This window comes from Erinaceus europaeus, chromosome 12, assembly GCF_950295315.1.
Source record: "Erinaceus europaeus chromosome 12, mEriEur2.1, whole genome shotgun sequence".
In the NCBI taxonomy this organism is placed as follows: Eukaryota; Metazoa; Chordata; class Mammalia; order Eulipotyphla; family Erinaceidae; genus Erinaceus; species Erinaceus europaeus.
The window spans coordinates 24,601,333-24,620,363 of NC_080173.1; the positions used below are offsets into that span (position 1 = coordinate 24,601,333).

Below are 19,031 nucleotides of genomic sequence, written 5' to 3' on the forward strand. Positions count from 1 at the left end.
GGAAGGTTCACGACCTGGAACATGATGGCAGAGGAGTACCTAGAGGGGCATTGAATTGTTATGTGGAAAACTGAGAAATGTGAACAGTTCTAGATGGGATAAAGGTTATGCAAAGAGACTTTTACACCTGAGGCTCCAAGGTCTCAGGTTCATGGTGAATTCACTTTCTTTACCCCATCTTGGATGAAGCTTGAAGGTATCATGTTAAATGAGATAAGTCAGAAACAGAAGAATGAATATGGAATGATCTCACTCATAGAAGTTGAAAAAGAATATCAGAAGGGAAAACTAAGTAGCACTTGGACTGGAGTTTGTGTATTGCACCAAAGTAAAAGACTCTGGGGTGGGGGTGGGGGGAGAATTCAGGTCCTAAAACATGATGGGAGAGGAGGAACTAGTAGGGGTTGTATTGTTATGTGGAAATGTTATGCGTGTACAAACTATTGTATTTTACTGTTGAATGAAACCATTAACCTCCAATAAAGAAATTTTTAAAAAGCTTGCAACTTAGGTTTTTCAGGTTTATTTCAGTCATCATAGTGGAAAATATTTTAAAGGAAATATTTGTTTCATATCCTATGATAAGTATTATAATCTTCACTTATCTCCTCTAAAAAGAAATAACTAATATGTTCTAACAGAATTTACCTAAGGCTGAGGAGATAGCATAATGGCTGAGATAGCATTCATGCCTGAGGCACCAAAAGCCCTAGGTTAAATCTCAGCACCACCACAAACCAGAGCTGAAAAGTACTCTGATAAAAAATAAATATGGCTCCCCACCTGCACGGGAGGGGGGGTCACTTCACAGGCAGTGAAAAAGGTCTGCAGGTGTCTATCTTTCTCTCCTCCTCTCTGTCTTCCCCTCCTCTCTCCATTTCTCTCTGTCCTATCTAATAATGAGGACATCAATAACAACAATAATAATAACTACTACAACAATAAAAACAATAACAACAAAAGGGAAAATAAATTTAAAATAAATAAATAAAAATTAAAAATATATCTGGAGGGAAGGCAGTCACACACCTGGGGGAACAGAGTATGTTAGCACTGAAGCAATGCTACAGATGTTTCTCTTTCTCTTTGTCTCCCCTTCCCTCGAAATTTCTACCTCTGTAAAATGAAAGGAAGGAAGGAAGGAAGGAAGGAAGGAAGGAAGGAAGGAAGGAAGGAAGGAAGGAAGAAGGGAAAGAAGGAAGGAAGGAAGAAGGGAGGGAATGGGAGGAGAGTAGGGAAGAGAAAGGAAAAAGCATGTTCATTGAGAGCAGCACCATCAATAATCTTGTTGACAATAAAATAAAATAAAATAATTATCTTGAGTTCCTGATTCTTGGATGACCAGTTGTTCCAATTTGCCTGAAATTGACAAAGTTCCCAAAGTATGAGAATTGCAGGGGTTCAGTCAGTAACTTCCTGGGGAAATTGAGAGCAGGTTATCTTGGTGCAACAAATAGCTTAGGAATTACTTTTTTCATCCTCTCTAACTCTTTAGAAAGTGCTATAAGCTAAGTAGATACTTTATTATCCCATTTTGCTGCTGAAGCTCTTGGAGGTTCAGGCATTTTAAGCAACAAAATCTCAGTCCTGTCTTATTTGAAATCCCTCAGTCTTCCCTATCATTCCCATACAGCCTCAAAAAAGAAAAAAAAAGAAAAAAGAAAACAGGAACAATAGTAATCCTACTTCATAGATCATGGTTATTGAGATGATGCTAACTAACTCACATGTGGTATTTCTATCCGCACAGGCCTTTCTCATTTAGTACTTCAGTGAAAGAAGGCCATTAAAATGGAGTAACAATCAACCCAGGTTGACCCTCTATTGGGAACTTCATGAGTCATTAACTCTGGTCTGTGGTCAACCATGCTTTCATTTCTGTTTTTTAGTGAAGACACACACAGAGAGAGAGAGAGAGAGAGGGAGGGAGAGATGGAGAGATGGAGAGAGAGAAATTAATCTTCATCAGGAAGTTATTTCCTTCAAAAAAATTTTTTAATCATTATTATAATGAAACATTTCTTTTTCCAAATTTAGTGCTAAGGTTGAGAGAACAACTTTAACTGAAGATTAAATGCGTGCCTTAAAGTGGTGGGATTGTAAATTGCCAATCAAGCTTAAGGATTCATGGTTGACTGCATTTTTTCTATTTATCTCTGCAAGTTCCCTGGTCCTTCACCTGGGAATGGCCTACATCAATATGACTTTTCAGTTTAGCCAATCATAAGGTAAAGAAGACAGATACGTTCAACAAACATAATAAAACTCTCCCCAGTAGTATATCCAGCAAGTTTATATCATTTAATTGAAAATAATCACACTGCTAATACCATATTCTTAAAGAAAATTCATAAAAACTAATTGATTTTCAATTATACTTTGTAATATATTTATAATATATTTCCCAAAATTTTTTTCTGTTCTCCACTACTTTTAAAACTGGGCACAAACACCTACCTAATCTTTTGTCCAGACTTTCTGTAACACATTATTATTTTTATGTTCTCCAATCTTCTTGTCAGAGTGGATTTTCCAGTACTATGCTGCTTCCACGCCTTTACTGATGCTATTGCTTTCTCCTGCAACGCCCTCACATTCTTCATCATCACCTGTCAAACCTATAATAGACATACATAGCTCTTGCCTACACAATAGTCATTTCTACTCTTTGCAAGTTTAAAACAATCTTTGTACATTTAGGAGAAAGACTTCTTCCCCACTTCACTAAATAGATTTAGTGAAATTGTGCCTGTCTTTTACTCCAAAAGTTGGCATATAATTCTGACCCTCATTTTGTATTTTGGTGACTCTTTTTTTTATTCGAATAATGGAGCCAATAACAAGGGATGCCTGGAAAAAATTCTATTCTTGCTTCTGTAAGAGCTAGTGATCCTGAAAACAAATATAAAACAAGCATAAAAAACAGTCAAGAAATGGAGAAACAATGTTGTTATGACATTATTTAGGTATATTGAATTCAATTCTGCCCGTCAGGATAGAGTTGGATTTTTTTTTTCATTTAGCTACAGCAACACATTTTTTTTTTTTTCTATTTTGGCTTCAACTAGTTTGTGTTCCTACCACCAAGTACTGAAAAAAAATCTTAATTATACAAAACCCTGCCTATAATTATATAATGTAATGATTACTATATAATTGGACAGTATATATAAATATTATATAATATAATAATGATGGGTTCATTTCGAAGTTTACTATGCTCCTAAAGCTTTCCTGAACTCAATGAAAGGGTGACCCATTTTCACTTAAAATATCCTAGTATTCTATATTTTCCTGACATTCTCTTTTTGTACCTTGGGTTAAAATTGTTTATCAATCACATAGGATTCTATACACCTTGAAGACCGGAATAAAGAATATTTTGTGTTTGCTTTCATTATGATCTTACACATAATGAATATTCTTATAGAGTTGTGATCTTCATCAAATCAAACTTACTAAATCACTAAAATACCTCAGAACACACAGAGAGAAAGCTTTCACACCTATTTCTCTTAGAGGTCATAAAGTTGAATCAAAGACATTAAATAAATGCCACTCTTTTCTGCCAGCTTCACCTAAGTTATATACTAGACATATTTTGTGTGATATAATCATAATAATATTATTATCATTTTAATAGCTACATAATGTCATAATCATAATAATTTTCAGATTAATGGAAAACCACTCAGGGTATTTCTTGATATAAGAAAAAATGAAACCAAATGAATCATTCTATAAATAGACAGTAGGAAGAGCAGGGAATATGATTCTAGAACCAAATGAGTTTATGGGTTTTGCCTCAAACACTACAGTAATTTGCCTTCCCAACTTCTTTTTCCACCATTAATTAATTTATTAGTTTTATGTTCTTATTTAGGTAATACTAGTTTATAAGAGAAAACATATTTTATAAGTACAACTTCAAGATAACAATGAGATACCACTTTACTCCTATGAGAATGTCATAGATCAGAAAAAGGTAGCAGCAACAAATATTGGAGAGGTTATATGGACAAAGGAACCCTCCTGGACTGCTGGTGGGACTGTAAATTGGTCCACCCCTATGGACAGCAGTCTGGAGAACTTTCAGAAGGCTAGAAATGGATCTACCCTATGACTCTGCAATTCCTCTCCTGGGGATATATCTTAAGGAACCCAACACATCCATCCAAAAAGATCTGTGTACACATATGTTCATAGAAGCACAATATGTAACATCCAAAACCTGGAAGCAATCCAGGTGTCCAACAAAAGATGAGTAGCTGTGAAAGTTATGGTCTACATACAAAGTGGAATACTACTAAGCTATTAAAAATGGGGATTTCACCTTCTTCATTCATCTTGGATGGAGCTTGAAGGAATCATGTTAAGTGAGATCAGCCAGAAAGAGAAGGATGAATATGGGATGATCTCACTCGTAGACAAAGTTGGAAACAAGAACAGAAGTGAAAACACAAAGCAGAACTTGGACTGGAGTTTGGTATACTGCACCAAAGCAAAAGACCCTGGGGTAGGGTGGGGATGGAGCTCAGGTCCTGGAACATAATGGCAGAGGAGAACCTAGTGGAGGTTGAATTTTTATGTGGAAAACTAAGAAATGTTATGCATGTACAAATGATTATGTTTTGCTGTCAACTCTAATCCAATAATCCCCTAATAAAGAATTTTTTTTTAAAGTACAATTTTACACTTCTTTAATATATGTGTTACTGAGACCACTTATGACTGCAACAAGACTGGACTAGAACTACTTTGGGAACCCACCAAGTCAACAGAGCATCCAGAGACCACAACTCTCCCCAGACCTCAAGATGTACCCAGTTGGTTTGGGAGTATTTGCATAACCACTGTGCTAACTTTACACCACCCTGCTTTATCTCTTGGCCAGGAGTGAGTAGTTAAGCTAAAAAAACCTATTTATAGGTTAAAAAGCCCTCAGGCTACCATAGCCTACAGGGAAGAAAAAGAAGCTTTAACAGCCATTGTGCTTCAACTCAGGGATTGAGATAACATTGAAACAACTGTTAATTTCCACTACTGTGAACTCTTTAAGTAACTTGCTTAGTCCGTCCAGGCAAGAGTGATCAGTGGGCTGAAAAGCACTGAGAGAAGGACTTCATAACAGACTATAATAATGGTTAACCCAAGAAGAAACAGTGGAGAAATGAACCAGGACAGAAGTCCAGATAAAAGCCCCCCAAAGGTAGAAACACAAAAGAATGAGATCAACATCCAAATGCTAGCTGAGGAATTAGTCACAGAAGTGAGTAAAGAGTTGGAAAGAATTGTCATCAGAAATCCAGAAACAACTAATGAGACTCTGAAAGAAAGCACTAACTATCTCGAGATAGAGAGCTGAAAGCTGAAATAGCTGGGCTAAAAGCACAACTAGTTGAACAAGCTAATACAGTATCAGAACAGGGTAATAAAATAGCTGAGATACAGAAACAACAGAGAGGAAAGAGAACAGAATGAATGAGGCAGAGAACAGATTTAGCAAGATTGAGGATAAATTAGAGAAAACTAAGAAATAGTAAGAGATCTCAAAAAGAGATTAAGATATACTAAAAATAACAGACACATATGGGATGGCTTCAGAAGAAATAATATATGCATTATAGGCCTACCAGAGGAAGAAAGAGAAAATGGGGAAGAAAGCATTCTACAAGATATAATAGATGAGAACTTCCCTAGTCTAGACAACATAAAAGACATAAAGATTCAAGAAGCCCAGAGGGTCCCAAACAGTATTAAGCCAGACTTAAAGACACATCATATTTAGAATGGAAAGGAATAAGGATAAAGAAAGCTGCAAGAGAAAAACAAGGAGTCACTTACAAAGGAAAAACCTATAAGATTAGCAGCAGACTTCTCCACACAAACACTACAGGCCAAAAGAGAATGAATGACAAGATATCTATCCAGTGCTCAGTGAGACAAGCTTTCAACAAAGACTACTGTACATGCCAGACTGTCATTAAGACTAGATGAAGGCACAAAAACCTTCTCAGACAAGCAACAGTTGAATCAACTGTCACCAAGCCTGCCCTGAAAGAATTTCTTAAAAGGTCTCCTATAAACAATCAGATCACCATAAACATGCCAAACATGTCAGAACACTCTAAAAATCTACAATAATGGCATTAAAATATCTTCAATCTATATTATCAATAAATGTAAATGGCCTGATTTCACCTACTAAAAGGCACAGAGTAGGAAGATAGATCAGAAAACACAACCCAACATTATGCTGTCTACAGGAAACCCACCTAACTCAACAAGACAAGCACAGACTCAAAGTGAAAGGATGGAAAATTATCATACAAGCCAATGGACCACAAAAAAGAGTAGGAACAGCTATGCTCACATCTGACATGACAGACCTTAAAATAAATAAAATTTGAAAATATATGGATGGACATTACTTAGTGCTCAGAGGATCCATCAATCAAGAGGACTTAGTGATTATCAACATCTATGCACCCAAGGAGAGGCCATCTAAATACATCAAACATCTCCTGAAAGAGCTACAGCAATATATTAACAGCAACACAGTAATAGTAGGGGACTTCAACAACCCACTCTCTCAATTTAACAGATCATCCAGGCAGAAAAATCAATAAAGAAGCAAAGAAGCTAAATGAAGAAATAGATAAACTATAACTATTTGACATTTTCAGAGTAAAAATGGTGATTTCACCATTTTCAGCCCATCTTGGATGGAGCTTGAAGAAATCATGTTAAGTTAAATAAGTCAGAAACAGAAGGATGAATATGGGATGGTCTCATTCACAGGCAGAAGTTGAAAAACACAGTCAGAAAAGAAAATACTAAGAAGAACTTCAACTGGAGTTGGTGTATTGCACCAAAGTAAAAAACTCTGGGGTAAGTGGGTGAGTGAGGGGGGGAGTTCAGGTCCTGGGACAGGATGGCAGAGGAGGACCTAGTGGGGGTTGTATTTTTGTATGGAAAAATGCGAAGTGTTATGCATGTACAAACTACTGTTATTTACTGTTGACTGTAAAACATTAACCCCCCAATAAATAAAAATAAAATAAATATATGTGTTACTACACCATACCCACAATCAAATTACTACTATCTGTTTATTACCATCTATTGGACCCCATCAACTCATTTGTTCCCTCACACTCCCCACCTGACAACATGAAAACCAAGGATTTGTTTTCATTCTCCTTGGTCTCTTCTCTGGCTTTAAAAAAATGTTTTCCTTTTTTTTTTAACAGTATGTTTTTTTATTATTTATTTAAATATTTATTATTGGAATGAGACAGAGAGAAACTGATGGGGGAGGTGGAGGTGGAGAGAGAGAAACCTCCAGCACTGCTTCACTACTTATAAATATTTCCCCCAGGGGGGTGGGCTAGGTAGCACAGCGGGTTAAGCACACGGGGCGCAAAGTACAAGGACCTGCGTAAGGATCCCGGTTCGAGCCCCCAGCTCCCCCAGCTCCCCACCTGTAGGGGAGTTGCTTCACAGGCAGTGAAGCAGGTCTGCAGGTGTCTATTTTTCTCTCCCCCTCTGTCTTCTCCTCCTCTCTCCATTTCTCTCTGTCCTGTCCAACAACAACGACATTAGTAACAACCACAATATAACTACAACAATAAAAAACAAGGGCAACAAAAGGGAACAAATAAATAAATATTTTTTAAAATAAAAATAAATAAATAAATATTTCCCCCCTGCAGTTCGGGACTGGGGATTTGGACTTGTGTCCTTCTGTATTATAACACGTGTGCTTAACCATGTGCACCATCACTGGGCCCCTTCCCTGACTTTTTTTTTCTTTACTTAGCACATATAAGCATGATAATTAGTATTTTCCCTTTATAGAAGTGTCTTTAGTATTTCTGTAAAGCCATATAATACTGAGTTCCTTTAATTTTTGTCTGAAACACTATTAGTAACTTTCAAATCTGAATGATAACCTGGCTGGGTATTGTTCTTTACTGGAGATCCTTCCCATTCACCTTTCCATATATACTATCTATCATGCAGTTCCTTTCTGGCACATACAGTTTCTATTGAGAAATTTGTTGATAATCTTATAGGGGTTCCCTTACATATAACTACTTTTCTCAGATTCTCTCTTTATCCTTGATCATTATCATATTACCTATATTGTGTCTTTGTGTGCATTTATTTGGTTTTATTTTATTTGAACTTGAGCTTCCTAAATCTGGGTGTTTGTCTCATTATTTGGCTTGGGGAAAATTCTTGGCTATTGTTGCTTCAAATAAAAACTCTAAAGAGAAGGAGATAGGTATACACTTCAGCATGCTCAAGGATCTAGTTGCATTCCCAGGTCACCACACGGGAGCACTTGCATGGGAAAACATCAAAGCAGGACTGTAATGTCTCTCCTTCCCCCCCACCCACCTCATTCTATCTGCCTCAAATCCTTTATGGGAGGGAGAGTTCCATTGGGAGTAATAGAACCATGCAGGCATGAAGCCGTAGTGATAACTCAGGCTCAAAAAGCAAGCAAGAAAGAAAAAAGACAAGGAAGATATTTTTCCCTTTCTCTTTTCTCTTTATGGAACCCCTATGATGGAATTTTGTTCCTCTTGATGTCTTATAACTCTCTTGTGTTATCTTCATTTATTTTAGTCGTCTTCTACCACCTCTTCCTCTTTCTTTTCTTTCTGCTGGTTCTTTTTTATGGTTACCTCTACCCTACCACTGATTTGAGTTTTGGCTGCTATCTCTCATCTGTTGAATCCTCCTAATTGTAGTTTTTATTTCAGTTAATGTATTATTTGATTCCTGCTAGATAATTCTTCTCATATTTTTTTCATACCATTTCCAATTCTCTGAGTTGTGTTCCGCTGATCGTATTTCAGTGTGAATTCTTAGGACCACTGCTTTGAAGTCTTCTTCAGTGAGCACACAGATTTTTAAGGTGTGGGTTTATTTTTTGATGTTGGGGAAAAAATATAAGAAAAGAAACATGTCTGTTTGTCTGCCAATAGTTATCACTGTTGATAAATAACTCTGAGACCCCAGATAAATTAGCTACTTGCTAAGGATGCTTGAAGTTCTCCTCCTGGAATTTGCCCCCAAGGAGCTAAATTCCTGCATGGCATTTACCAGTGCTCCTCTCAGTGAGATTGCAAAGGTTATCAAGATGGCTTGTACCTGGTTTATAGCCTATAGTTTCTTGCCTTTCATTTAAGTGTTACAAGTATAGGATCATAACAGTATGGGTGTACAGGGGTTAGCACAACCCAGCTACCTGCTCTTCGGTGCCAAGTTTTGCATCTTAAAAATATTTTCCTGGTTTCATCTTTTTTTTTTTGTCACTTTGTGAGATTTCCTTTTTTTTAAGATAGAGGGTGAGAAAGACAGAGAGAGAAGGAGAGAGAAACCTCCACTGCACATGAAAATTGTCCTCCTGCAGGTTTCCCCATGTGGTGATCAGAGGCTTGAGCCTAGATCCTCACACATGGTAATACATGCCCTCTATCAGGCACTGTGAAGTGTCTTTCTTGGAAAGGATGTCTGTGTTTCATCACTAGCATGTTGCTATCCTCTAGTCCCTTGCTTTGGAAGCTTTTTGTTTAGGCTTCAGGTCAATATCTGTACAATTTGTTTTTTGGTGTAACTTTTCTGTGATTGTAGAAAGAAGTAAAACAGGTTGTCTGTTTCTAGTCATATTTGGCCCTTATCTACCATTTTCTACTCTTACACATTAACTACTGTCTCAGCATGAATCAGAATAGAACCCCTATGAGGAGGTCAAACTGTGCATCCCAGATCCCCACTTTAGGACTAAGGTGCTCCTTCTCCTAGATGTTAGTTTCCTTAGCTACTAATAGCTCTCAGTTAAGAACTTAACTCCCTGGGGTATGCCCACTACTAACCTATTCAACTAAAGTCATCTCTTTTTCCCAGGGGCAGCCCACATCTAATAATGGGTGATCCAGGATAATTTTGATAGGCATTCCAGCTTAGAGCTATCGGTGGGATTGACTAAACATTAGTCCTACCTGCATCACAGTTCATTTTCCCTCTGTCCAGTCCTAATGGGATTATTTTCCTCACAGAGACTGGCTTTCCAAGTTCCTCCTGCCTATAGATATCTGACTTAGCTCTATTTCCCAGGAACCCAACCTGCTAAAATGTTTACTTAAGTCAACACTCTCCCATGTATCGGGGAATATCTTGATCTATAAACCACAATGAGAGGATTTCCAAGGTCATTTCAGAAACTAAAAATAATGACTTAATGGTCTACCACAGTACTCTGAAAGACTGAGTCAATCTACAAATCTGCTTGCTCCTTAATGTTAAAAGAACAGCACCAACTTTTGAATTATTTCATTTGACTAAATTCTTCAGACTTGGATCGTTCATCATGACTCCTCTTTTATCACTGTGTTCCAAGAGAATTTTTCCAGTTTACAAAACCACCAACAGCCATCGCATACCACTCAGAATCTTTAATATACTTATGATCAAGAAAGGGATGGGAAATGGTGGTATCAAGTGTGCTGGGAAATCTGCCAGTTGGTTTAAATAAATCTAGTATTGTCCCTTAATATCAGGGTATCCCTCTTTCATCTCTAGTAATAATAATTATTTTTTCCAAAACCATAGCATTATTGGAGATACTGCTGCTGAGAATGAGCACTGCATTTCTTCACTGCTCCCACAATTAACACATAGCTAGTTCTATGCACTGAAATGTGTGCAATCAATGAGGAAAATTTCCATTGTGCTGTTTAAGAAAGTGTCCTGCCATCCACTTCACCTCTGTGCTTTCCATTACCTGAAATGAGATAATGGTGGTGCATAATCTGGGACAATTAAAGATGAGAAAAGGTTAATTGGGGAAGGCAAGGTCACAAGACAGAAGGGACCTATGGAAATTCCAGGCTTGTGAAGTGTCCACACTGGAGACTAGATTTACCAGGCAGCCCCAGATGACTTGTGCTTTGTTGTTACACAGAAAAGCAGCAAGAAATCTCTTTTGCTTGATTTTTTGCTATTTATTTATTTACTCGATAGAGAAAGAAAGAAAAAAGGGAGATATGGAGGGAGAGAGAGGGAGAGAGACTTGAAGCAGTGTTTCACTAACTGCTATCCTTTGCTCCTGCAGGTGGAGACTGAGGGCTTAGACAAGGTGAGTGGGGTGAGTCCTAATATATTGTAACACAAGCTTTCTACTGAGTGTGCCACCTCCTGGCCCTCAGTATTAATAAAAGATATTATAAAATATTAATTTTTATATAAATCTTTTAGTTATTTATTGGATAGAGACAGCCAGAAATGAAGAGGGCAAGGCATGATAGAAAGGGAGAGAGACAGGGAGACAGCTGCAACACTGCTTCACCACTTCCAAAGCTTCCCCCCTGCAAATATGGACTAGGGGCTCAAGCCCTGATCCTTGCATATGGGCACTCAACCAGGTTCTCCACCACCCACCCACCCTTGCTTAATTTTTTAATATTTATTTTATTCTTTAAATCACATGAAAGAGATTTATATGAAGGAGGGAGGGAGAGAGGGTGGGAGAGAGAGAGACAGACAGACACACAATTCTGGAACATGTGATACCAATTGGGAGCCTTTGGCATGCAAGTCCTGTGCTCTACTTGCTGAGCTATCAGCACTGCTACAGTTTTTCTTTGTTGTTAAAATTCGGAGGCTCCAGCTGGCCGGGCTAGCTTCACAGGCGGGTAACAGAGACGACCAGAGACATACGGCTGGGCAGGGAAGTTGTATTTCTTTATTCAGGAACAACGATTCATAAACTAAACCAAACTAATCACCAAACAGAACTCTGCTGCCTCTCTCCCCCGCGAGGGCGAGGGCGCCAAGCACTCTGTAACTCTGGAACTCTGGAACTCTCTCGGGGTTCCTTGGGGCGGGGCCAAGCGGGCCATGAAATTAGCAGGACTGATCCAATTTTCTTGGCGGGAGAGAGCTAGAACAACCCAATGTAAAGCATACAACATTTCTTGTTTAAACCATTAGTATCATGGCTCAGTGTGGCAAAAGTTGGACCTGTGTATTAATTCATGCACAGCACCTCTCTCTTTGCTTCGTACTTACAATGATTTTTTTTTTTTTGCCTCAGGATCATTGCTGGGGCTCTCCACCGTGAATCCACTGTTCCTGGAAGCCATCCTTCCCACTCTGTTGCGCTTGTTGTTGTCACCATTGCTACTGTTGCCACTGTTGCCCTTGTTATTAGACATTGTTATATGTATAGAAAGAGAAATCAAGAGAGATGGGGAAGACAGAAAGGGGGAGAGAAAGACAGACCCCCGAAGACCTGCTCCACCACCTGTTAAGTTACCCCCCTGCAGATGTGGGCCAAGGGCCGGAATCCCTATGCTGGTCCCTGGCTTCGTGCCATGTGCACTTACCTGGTTCGCTACTGCCCAACCCCTCACAGCGATCTTTAGCAATAGTTACTTATTGAATTTTAGATAGTAAAAATGAAGATTCTCAGCTATTAAGGAATTCATCTCTTAATCACACAACTGGGAAGTGCAGATCAAATCCAAGTATTCTATTGGAAAGGTCCTTTTCTCACTGTTCTTTTCCTGAGGAATTGATTGTCCTTTGTAGGAATCTAATTTTCAAGTCTCTATGCAAGATTTTTGTTCACATTACAAATCACTGTAACCACTTTGGTAAAGAAGTACAGACAAACATATTTATACCTTTTTCTCTTCACAGGTATGTCTTTTCTGCCTTTCCACATGAAAACAGTGCCTATGATAGCACATCCCTCAACAATATAACATTGACTATAAAGTGATTAGCAACTGAATCTTGTACTTCAAAGCAATCTCAACTGCATCATTTCCTTGACTTCAATTAAGTGCAGTGTAGCATTATATGCAGTGGCATTATCTGGAACACATTTATGTTGTTATGTTACGTTACGTTATGTTATCTTGTCATGGTAGGGTTTGTGACATCTTTTAAAAATATTCTCATGAGTTATCTTATTATAAATTTTTTCATATAAAATATAAACATAAGGGGCAAGCTGTGGTACAACTGGTTGAGTGCACATGCTGCCACATGAGACAAACCAGGCTCAAGTCCCAGATCTCCACCTGCAGCAGGAAAGCTTCACGAGTGGTGGAGAGTGTTGCCTGTGTCTTTCTTTTCTCCCTTTCTCTTTTCCCTTCTCTTTCCCTATTTCTCTTAAAAAAAATAAAATAGTGGGGCCTGGGTGGTAGCACAGCATGTTAAGCGCACATGGCGCAAAGCTCAAGGACTGTTATAAGGATCCCGGTTCAGGCCCCCGGCTCCCCACCTACAGAGGAGTCGCTTCACAGGCGGTGAGGCAGGTCTACAGGTGTCTATCTTTCTATCCTCCTCTCTGTCTTTCCCTCCTCTCTCCGTTTCTCTCTGTCCTATCCTACAACAACAATAGCAATGACAACAACAATAATAATAACAACAAGGGCAACAAAAAATGGGAAAAATGGCCTCCAGGAGCAGTGGATTCATAGTGCTGGCACCAAGCCCCAGTAATAACCCTGGAGGCAAAAAGTAAAATAAAATAAAATAAAATGGCAGGGCCAAATGGTGGTGTACCAGGTTGAACGCACATGTTACAATGCACACAGACCCGGGGTTCAAGCCCCTGGTCCTCACCTGCAGGGGGGAAAGCTTTGGGAACAGTGAAGCAGGGCTACAGGTATCTCTCTCCCCCTCTATCTGCCCCTTCCCTCTCAAATTCTGGCTATCTCTTCTCAATAAATAAATAAAGATAATGAAAAAATGTAAAATAAATAATAATAAATGGCCTCCAGATATAGTGGAGTAGTCATGCAAGCACTTAAGTCTTAGTGATAGCTCTGGTGTCAAAAATAAATAAATAAATACTATAGTTCCTCCTAAAAAATCCATGTAAATGTAGAAATGAAAAATAAATATATTCACTATTAACTAGGATAAAAATACCATTTTGTTTTGTACATACACAGGTGCATACTTAAATGTATATACAATCACATAAATGATTTTTGGGGGAATTGTGATATTTTATATGTAATATGTATTTTTTCATTTAATAATGTTATGAAGAAGTTTTTCTGCTATAATTTTCAAAATCATGCCTTGTATATACATGATTTCACCAATCCAGATTTTTGTGTGATTTTTTTTTTACCTGAGCGTTGTTGGTGTTTTATCCAAATACTGTACAACTCTGGCTTATGGGGGAGGGGGTGGAGATTGAATCTGGGACTTCATAGACTTGGCATGAAAGTCTTTTTCATAACCATTGCACTGAGCCTCCTCTCAACACACACACACACACACACACACACACACACACACACACACACACACACACACACATATGCCCATGTTGCTTTTTCATTCAGACAGAGAGGCAGAAAGAGAGAAAAGAGACACCAGAGCACTGGAGCTTTCTCCAGTGCCAAGCATGTCAGCTGCCTGCAGTGCCTGGCAAAGTACACACCCTACCCAATGAGCTATCTCTCTGGGTCTCTAAAAATACATTTGAATTATGAACTTATCTACTTTATGTATTTGTATACCCCAGTATTTTCTGCAGCCTAATTCTTTGTTATGCTTCACTAGCTATTCTTTCAGCCACAGAAGATTCCTAAACAAATTTCTCAGGGGGCCAAGCGATAGTACAGCAGGTTAAGTGCAAAGGACCAGCTAAGGACCCCAGTTTGAGCCCTGAGCAGCCCACCTGCAGGGGGGTCGCTTCACAGGCTGTGCCACAGGTCTACAGGTATCTTGTCTTTCTCTCCCCCTCTCTTTCTTCCCCTTTTTTCCCCAATTTCTCTGTCATATCCAACAAGAATGACAGCAATAACATTTACAACAACAACAATAAACAATAAGGGCAACAAAATGGAAAAAAATAGATTCCAGGAGTAGTGGATTTGTGGTGCAGGCACTGAGCCCCAACAATAACCCTGGAGGCAAAAAAAAAAACCAAAAAAAAACTCTCGTCTAAAAATATTCAGTCCAAAAGAAAATTTAGAAGTTTTTGGTATATTTTCCTAACTTGTCTTCCTGTTAGTTTATTCTAAATATAAAATTGTGTCAATATTCCAAATCTTGGAAAAATGGGAACTTTCCTAATGATTACTGCTAAAAGTATTATTTTACATATTTTTAATTTTTATCAGGCAAAGAAAATTAACAAATATAAAATTAGACAAAGAGTGTTTGGGGGAATTATCTTTCATATATATACTGTCCTATTAGGGAAGTGGACACAATATAAACAATATTAATCCTCTCATAAATGATTTATTTATGTATGGTAGCAGTCTAAGTGTTATTATTCCTTACACTTCCCTGAATATAAACAATTTCTTCAATTTTTTTTTACATTCATATACTTTTCTATTGATAAATGGTACATACATTCTTAACAAGTCTCCTTGTGGTAGATATTTAAATCTATTTTTGTTGTTACAGATGATGTCTCTGTGAATTACCTTGCTATCTCTCACTGTGTGTGTGTGTGTGTGTGTGTGTGTGTGTGTGTGTGCTTATGAGTTAAATGTCTGAGTTGTTAAGTTCAAGGTTTTTCAATAGTTTTCTTAATATTATCTTATCAAAAAGGAATGTGGGAGAGAGAAAGAATTGAGAATTTCATGTGTCTAGGGCTAGGAAATGTCACATATTTTTCCCAGATTGCACATCTCTGAAGTTTGTGGTTTCCTCTCAGGAGTTTCACTTATATGCTTAAGGGGTTAGGAATTTCAAAAGAGTAGGGGAAAGAAAAAAAATGGGTGCTAAAAACCCAATAGTGAAGCTGTTTTCGAATCCTCCAACAGCTGTTTGAGCATCAGCTGAATTTCAGTAAGAAAAGCAAATGCCTCAGACCAAAAATGATATTACACATTTTCTCTCCAGTAAATATGTTTAAGGTTGGAAAATAATTTTCCATAGATGAGATCACCTACAGCATACTGGGTTAAAACTTCAAAACTGTGGAGTCAGACGGTAGTGCAGTGGGTTAAGCACAGGTGGCACAAAGTGCAAGGACCAGCATAATGATCCCAGTTTGAGCCCCTGGCTCCCCACCTGCAGGGGAGTCACTTCACAGGCAGTGAAGCAGGTCTGTATGTGTCTGTTTTTTCTCTCCCCCGCTCTATCTTCTCCTCCTCTCTCCATTTCTCTCTGTCCTATCCAACAACAATGACATCAATAATAACTACAACAATAAAACAACAAGGACAACAAAAAGGAATAAATAAATATAAAAAATTAAAAAACAAACATAAAGTTCAAAACTTCAGTTACTAGGGTCATTATTTAAGAGTGAATTTTTAATGAAAAAGATAACTTTGTATATTTTAGGTAATCCTAATTATATAGCTGAAAGAATTTACATGAAATGAGCACATCCTTGTTACCACACCAAGATGAAGGAATAGAATATGGAAAGCCTCTGTGATTCCCTCCCAAATCTCTTCCCTTCCAAAGTAACCATTTTCTACCATTGTTCATTTTTCCAGGTTCTTAACACTTTAAGAACTTTAATGAAAAATTACAGGATGTGCTTTTTAAAATATTTATTTATTTATTTGATAGGACACAGAGAGAAATCAAGAGGAGGGGAGATAGAAGAGAGATACCTGCAGCACTGCTTCACCAAAAATAAGGCTTGCTCCCTGCAGGTGGGAAATGGGGTCTTGAACCTGGGTCCTTGTACCATCCATCAACCAGGTGTGCTACCACTCAGCCCCTAGGATGTACTTTTTTGAATCTTGTTTCTTTTATTCAGTGCAGTGTGGGATTCATCCAAGATATAATTTTTATGTTGCCATCGTGCAACTTCATTGATGCCATCAAAGTTTCTGAGCATCTACTCTCTGCCAGCCACTCTGCCAGGTACAGGGAACACAGTAATGAAGATATAGGCCAGATCCTTGCTAGAGCTTGTATAACCCACTTGTCTTCTGCTTGAGAATAAAAGCAACTGAGGATTTAAAGGTCATTGCTTTGTATGAAGACAATGTGATTTTCAATATTAAGAGCAGTATAAAGGACATATCTACAGGCATGGTCAAGCTGAAGCATGTTGCAATGAGTTTCTACACTGAATTACCCAACCCTATTTACCACCCAATTAAAAGTCAGAGGCCAGCAAAATAAAAAATCATAATTGCAGCATCCTAGAATATGTCTGCCAGGCATGATCTGGGGGAAGCAAGTTGTCTGTGTCTTTCAAATGCTATCTTAAACATTTTATTTTTTAAAAAATCATAGACAAGTAATGAACAAGTGATGTTTTTTTTTCCTTTGAAGCTATAGTTTCTGTCCTTCCTTTATTTAGGAAAAGGGTTAAGAGAATACTTTATGTGGTCAGCGAAGATTATGAATTAACCCCCAGATCAAGAAGGGGCGAGGAGAGCAATATTTCAAGGCCCCCTCACAGTCAAGACCTCAGTTCATGCATATATTATCTCTAGATTTTTGTAGTGATTATTAACATTGTAAATGCCTTAAAAATATAAATCAGCATAATACTGAGGTGATTAAATATGTCAAAAACTTTTAAAAAGTTGTTTTTTGCTTTGTTTTGGTTTGGGTTTTTTTTTTTTTTTTTCTTCTTCCAGGCTTATCACTAGGGCTTGATGCCAGCACTATGAATTCACTGCTCCTGACGGCTATTTTTTTTTCATTGTTGTTGAATAAGACAGAGAGAAATTGAGAGAAGAGGGGAAGATAGAGGAGAGAGAAAGATAGACACCTGCAGACCTGCTTGGCCCCTTGTAAAACGACCCCCCTATAGGTGCGGAGCCAAGGGCTTGCATCAATCCTTGGGCTTCATACTATGTGCACTTAACCTGGTGCGCTACCACCCAACCCCCAAGAACTTTAAAAAAGTTTTAAGACGGATAAGGAAATAGTTTAGTGGTAGAGTATAGAACTTGCACCACATATGCCAGAAATGAATGATACTCTGGACTCTGGTGTCTCTCTCTCTCTCTCTCATAAAATTAAATCCTTTTAAAATTGTAAGAATGCTATAATCTAAAGTTCGATTTATTCTTCATCTTCAAATGTGTCTCCTCTCCTTTACTCTCAGTATGAATCTTGAGGGCATCTTTCTAGATTACCTTTTATATCTCTGTGCACATAATACATACCTGTGTAAGTTGCTTTTCATTTAAATGATATACATAGCATGTTGCAACTCTTTTTCCTTTAATAATCATTCCATCAACAACAAATGTCTAACTGGTTCCCTTCTTTAAATATATAAAATCTATATAAAAACTTACAGGGGCCAGGTGGTGGTGCAACCGGTTGAGAGCACATGTTATAATGCACAAGGACCCAGGTTCGAACCTCCCGGTCCCCACTTGCAGGAGGAAAGCTTTGCAAGTGGTGAAGCTGGGCTGCAGGTGTCTCTCTGTTTTTCTCCCTCTCTACCCCCCCTTCCCTCTTGATTTCTGACTGTCTCCATCCAATAAATAAATATAATTTTAAAAATTTAAATAAATTAAAAAAGAAAAAAACTTACCACTTTATATAATGTAGTCATTTTTCTGCTAAGGACCTGTTGTCTCCAGTTTTTCACTCTATAAACAGTAGTGCCATCAATATTGTGACATGTCTTGTACATTCTCTGGGGCTCCTATCAAGAAGTGACTCCTGTCATGAAGGATCACTTTGGTCTGGTCCTGTACTCCAAGAAAACTCCTTGTCATCTTTAAAGGTTTTATTTCTTTCTTTATTGCCAGAATCCAGCACAAATTCTGTCAGTTAATAAATTTCTTTCAAGACACAAGCGAAGGCCCTGGTTCTTCTCTTTTCACTTTTCATTTGGATGGTTCCTGTCATTTAGAAAGTAGCATCCTACTTAAACATGCACAAATTGGAGCTTTGATACCATGGGAAAATTACGACACTGAAGAAAGCTCCATGGATGGTGGAGTAATGCTGTTCTCTCTCTCTCTGTGTGTGTCTCAGTCTTTCAATTTCTGAAATAAAATTAAATAAATAAAAAAGACTCAGCACTTACAGGACAG

The 19,031-nt window shown here is 38.0% G+C and overlaps 1 long non-coding RNA gene across 2 annotated transcripts in view; it reads right to left on the bottom strand.

The window, feature by feature from the left end:
• Positions 1-19,031, bottom strand: part of LOC132541869 (uncharacterized) — a 94,870-nt gene that overhangs the window by 60,225 nt on the left and 15,614 nt on the right. The window contains exon 1 of one of the 2 annotated variants that reach the window (XR_009552965.1): positions 18,524-18,847. The exons of the other annotated variant lie outside the window; for it this stretch is intronic. This is a non-coding gene — a long non-coding RNA (uncharacterized LOC132541869). Of the gene's footprint in view, positions 1-18,523; positions 18,848-19,031 lie in introns of those variants that run through there. 2 annotated transcript variants of the gene reach the window in all.